Below are 5960 nucleotides of genomic sequence, written 5' to 3'. Positions count from 1 at the left end.
TTCTTGACAGGGGATCAAGATGATAAGAGTAGGAAGATACTGAGCTCCCCTCCTCCCACGGACACACCCAAATTACAACTGTAATGACCTGAAGACTAGCAGAGAAAATTTTCCACGACTAAAGATATAAAGAAGGAGAAACCACAAGGCAGTCTAGTTAGAACCCACACCTCCAGCACACTGACCCACAGTTGAAGATCTCACAACTGCATAGGTCCTCCACAAGGAGGGCAAGGTCTGAGCCCTCCATTAGGCTGCTCAGCCCAGGGTTCCTGCATTGGGAAGAAAAGAACACAGCGGGTCTGGCTTTGAAAACCTGCAGGGCTTACTTTCAGGACAGCTGGAGGCTAAAGGAAACCGAGACTTTGCTCTCATAGGGCACACACAAAATCTCACGTGTTCTCAGTCCCTGTGCAGTGCTGGTGGTTTGAAAGACACCTGGGTCAGACCTACTTGCTCATCTCGGAGAGCTTCTTGGAAAGGCAAGAGGCAGCTGGGACTCTTGCTAGGGACTGAGACATTGGCAGGCAACATTTTAGAGTCTTCCCTCTAACTGATTAGTATCAAAGGCCTGCCCCGTCAACCACCATGCCTACAGCGCTTCTGCACCACCAGGCCTCACAACCAGACACACTGGGGGCCTACCCTAACTACCTGTGCACCTGGAGCGCCACACAGCCACCCATAATGGAGGTGTGCCTTTCCTACCAGCACCCACGGCAATCACATAATGCTGGGCCTCACATCAGTTTAGGTCAGTGTCCAACACTGCCTCCCAGCTTGTCCACAGTAGTTGGCTCTGCCAGAACAGAAAGGTGTATGAAGCCCAGAGAGGGGACACCCCTGGAACATCTGGCTCTGCTGGCCACAGGAGAATGTGCTGATGGGCCCTATAGGCCATCTCCTGTATAAGGCCACTTCTCCAAGACCAGGAAAGGTAATGAACTGGAGCTAATGACTAGAAATGCACAGAGAATTAGGAAACATAAGGAAAGAGAGGAGTATGTTACAAATGAAGTAACAAGACAAAACATCAGAAAAAGAACTAGATAAAACAGAGATAAGCATTCTACCCCCCCCCACCCACCCACCAAAACACATGTTCAAGGTAGTGATTCTAAACATGCTCACTCAAGTCAGGAGAATAGATGGACATGGTGAAAACTTCAACAAAGAGCAATAAAATATCAAAAAAACCCAAACAGCTGAAAAATAAAATAACTGAGATTAAAACACACACACACACACACACACACACACACACACACACACACACTCACTCTAGAGGGAAGCAACATTAGATTATATAATACAGAAGAAAAGATCAGTGATCTGGAAGACAGAGTAGTGAAAACCACCCAAGCTGAGTAGCAAGAAGAAAAAAGAATTAAGACAATAGGTAATGGGACCCCTGAGGCAACATCAAGAATGTTAACATGAGCATTACAGGGGTCCCAGAACGAGGAGAAGAGAGAAGGGGGCAGAGAACTTATTAGAGGATATAATAACTGATAACCTTCCTAACCTGGGGAAGAAAACAGACATCCAGGTCCAGGAAACAGAGTCCCAAACAAGATGAAGACAAACAGGTCCACATCAGGACACATTATAGTTAAAGTATTAAAAATTAAAGATAAAGAGAGATCATAGAAGCAGTGAAATGAAAGCAACTAGTTATGTGCAAGGTATTCCTGTAAGACTATCTGCTGACTTTTCAGCAGACTTTGCAGACCAGGAAGGAATGACAGGATATATTCAATGGGCTAAAAGGAAAAAAGCCTATAAAAAGAATACTCTACCAGCAAGATTACAATTCAGAATTGAAGGAGAGATCACGAGTTTCCTATACCTGGGACTTCCCTGGTGGCGCAGTGGTTAAGAATCCACCTGCCAATATAGGGGACACAGGTTTGATCCCTGGCCCTGGAAGATTCCACATGCCATGGAGCAACTAAGCCAGTGCGCCACAACTACTGAGCCTGTGCTCTAGAGCCCATGAGCCACAACTACTGAGGCTGTGCACCACAACTACTGACGCCCGCATGCCACAACTACTGAAGCCCACACGCCTAGGACCCGTGCTCCACAACAAAAGAAGCCAGCGCAATGAGAACCCCGTGCACCGCAACCAAGAGTAGCCACACTCTCTGAAACTAGAGAAAGCCCGCGTGCAGCAATGAAGAATCAAGGCAGCCATAAATAAATAAATATTTTTTTAAAAAAAGGTTTCCCAGACTAGCAAAAGCTAAATGAGTTCATCACTAATAAAGCAGCCTTATAAGAAATGTTGAAGGAAGTGTCACTTAATTTAAGCTTAAAAGAAGTGTCACTAATTAGTAACAAGAAAACACACAAAAGTAAAAATCTCACTGAAAAAGTATACATATAGTAAGGGTAGTAGATCAAACACTTATTAAGCTTCTGTAAAGAATAAAAGACAAAAGTAGTATTTTTTTTTTTAAAGAGAGAGGGTCCAAATAAATCAGCAATGAAAGAGATGAAGTTACAAGAGACACCACAGAAATACAAAGTATCGTGAGATTACTACAAACAATTATACACCAATAAATTGGACAACCTAGAAGAAGTGGATAAATTCCCAGAAACATCAATCTTCCAAAAATGAATCAGGAATAAATAAAAAATCTAAACATAGCAATTACTAGAAATGAAATTGAATCAGTAATCGAAAAACTCCCAATAAACAGAAGTGCAGGACCAGGTGGCTTCACTCATAAATTCTACCAAACATTCAAAGGAAAGTTAACATCTATCCTTCTCAAACTATCCCCCAGAATTGAAGAAGTATTGTTTACAAACTTATTTTGAGGCCAGCATCACCCATGGATGAAAACCAGATAAAGACACTACCAAAAAAAGTAAATTACAGGTGAAAAGCCCTGACGAACATAGATGCAAAAATCCTCAACAAAATATCAGTAAACTGAATTCAACAATATATTAAAAGAACCATACACCATGATCTAATGGGATTTATCTTGCCAATGCAGGAATGATTCAATATATGCAAATCATTTAAGTGACAGACCAGATTAGCAGAACAAAGGATAAAATCATATGACCATCTTCATACCTCCAGCAAAAGCAGACGGCAAAATTCAACAAAATTCAAATTTTGATTTATGATAAAATCTCTCAACAAAGTGGGTATAAAGGCAACATACATTTCTATAATAAAGGGCATGTATGACAAAATCAGAGCTAACATCATACTCAATGGTTAAAAGCTGAGAGAATTTCCTCTAAGAACAGGAGCATGACAAGGATCCCTACGCTCCCCACTTTTATTCAACACAGTATTAAGAGTCCTAGCCACAGCAAGAAGACAAAAATAAAAAATGGGGGCTTCCCTGGTGGCGCAGTGGTTGAGAGCCCGCCTGCCGATGCAGGGGACGAGGGTTCGTGCCCCGGTCCGGGAGGATCCCACATGCCGCGGAGCGGCTGGGCCCGTGAGCCATGGCTGCTGAGCCTGTGCTCCGCAACGGGAGAGGCCACAAGTGAGAGGCCCGCGTATAGCAAAAATAATAATAATAATAATAATAATAATAATAATAATAATAATAATAATAATTGGGTAGAGGAGCTGAATACACATTTTGCAAGAAAAAAAAAAGATGGGCAAAAGGCACATGGAAACATGCTCAACATCACTAATCATCAGGGTAACACAAATCAAAACCACAACAAGATATCACCTTACAGTTGTCAGAATGGCTATCATCAATATGACAACAATTAAGTGTTGCTGAGGATATGGAGAAAAAACTCACCTGCATTGTTGCTAAGAATGTAAATCAGTGCAGCCACTATTGAAAACATTATGGAGGCTCTGAAAACTTAAAAAAAAATAAAGCTACCATATGATTTAGGAATTCCACTTTTGGTTATTTATCCAAAGGAAACAAAACCAAGCAAAAAACTAATTTAAAGCGATATATGCACATTGTTCATATGTTTTATATATATATATATATATATGTATATATATGCACTATGTTCATTGCAATATAACTTACAATAGCCAATATACAGTAGCAACCTAAATGTTCAACGATAAATTGATAAAAAAGTGATATATATACACACATACACATATTTATGTACACCTATACACACATACACATACACACATATACATACACATATATAGATCATATATTGTTATACATATTACTCAGTCATAAAAAGATGAAATCTTGCCATTTGTGACAACATGAATAGACCTAGAGAGTATTATGTTAAGTGAAGTAAGTCACATAGAAAAAGACAAATACCACATGATCTCACTTATATGTGTAATCTAAAAACAAAACAAACACAACAAAACCAGTCTTACAGACAGAGTTAAAAAACTGGTGGTTGCAAGAGGGGGAGGTGAGTGGGTGTTGGACAAGACAGGTGAAGGGGCATAAGAAGTACAAAATTCCAGTTATAAAATAAAAATTGACAAGAATTTAATATACAGAATAAAGAATATGGTTCATGATACTACAATAACTGTGGATGTGGACAGTTGGTTACTAAACTCATCATGGTGATGATTTTGTAATAAACTTAAATGCTGAATCATTATGTTGTACATCTGAAACTAACATACTATTGGATGTCAACTGTTCTTCAATTAAAAAAAAAAAAAAGGAATGCATGCCTGACAGCATTTTAACTGAGCCATTTCTTGGGAGTGTGTTTGTAACAAACAGCCTTGAGGAGTGAGGTAATGTGTCTCCCTCAGACAAGCAGTAAGCTTGCCAGCCTCTCATTTTAAAAGCAATGGAGTCCTCAAACTCAGTGGAGTTCATCAATGTAACACAACTGAGTACACATAACACCGAACTGGATCCCTCTGTGTCATCCCTGTTGGAACTGGTGGGGGAGGGAGACCCAATACAATATTATGCTCAAGCTTGCTGTACCATAAGTAATAAAATCTTTTGCCTCTGAAAAAAAATCTCAACTAAAGAACCTAACTTTACAACAAAAGGAACTATAAAAAGCACAAACTAAGCCCAATATTGGCAGAATGAAATAAATAAGGATTAGCAGTTATAAAAGTAATAGAAGGACCTACTGCATAGCACAGGGAACTCTACTCATTATTCTGTAATGACCTATAAGGGAAAGGAATATTAAAAAGAGTAGATATGGGGCTTCCCTGGTGGCGCAGTGGTTGAGAGTCCGCCTGCCGATGCAGGGGACACGGATTCGTGCCCTGGTCCGGGAAGATCCCACATGCTGCGGAGCGGCTGGGCCCGTGAGCCATGGCCGCTGAGCCTGCGCGTCCGGAGCCTGTGCTCCGCAACGGGAGAGGCCACAACAGTGAGAGGCCCGCGTACCGCAAAAAAAAAAAAAAAAAAAAAAAAAAAGATAAAAAGAGTAGATATATATATATATGTGTATAACTGATTCACTTTACTGTACACATGAAACTAACACAACATTGTAAATCAACTATACTCCAATAATTTTTTTTTAAAAAGTAATAAAGGGCTTCCCTGGTGGCTCAGTGGTTAAGAATCCCCCTGCCACATGGAAGCAACCTAAGTGTCCACTGACAGATGACTGGATGAAGAAGATGTGAACATATAGACAATGGAATATTACTCAGCCATAAAAAGAAACGAAATTGAATTATTTGCAGTCAGGTGGATGGACCTAGAGTCTGTCATACAGAGTGAAGTAAGTCAGAAAGAGAAAAACAAATACCGTATGCTAACACATATATATGGAATCTAAAACAAAACAAAACAAAACAAAGGTTCTGAAGAACCTAGGGGCAGGACAGGAGTAAAGATGCAGACGTAGAGAATGGACTTGAGGACATGGGGAGGGGGAAGGGTAAGCTGGGACGAAGTGAGAGAGTGGCATGGACATATATACACTACCAAATGTAAAATAGCTAGCTAGTGAGAAGCAGCCACATAGCACAGGGAGATCAGCTC

The sequence above is a fragment of the Lipotes vexillifer genome, unplaced genomic scaffold (assembly GCF_000442215.2).
Source record: "Lipotes vexillifer unplaced genomic scaffold, Lipotes_vexillifer_v1.1 scaffold219, whole genome shotgun sequence".
Lineage (NCBI taxonomy): Eukaryota > Metazoa > Chordata > Mammalia > Artiodactyla > Lipotidae > Lipotes > Lipotes vexillifer.
The sequence above is the reverse complement of the archived record's forward strand: the minus strand, read 5'-3'. Positions refer to the sequence as shown.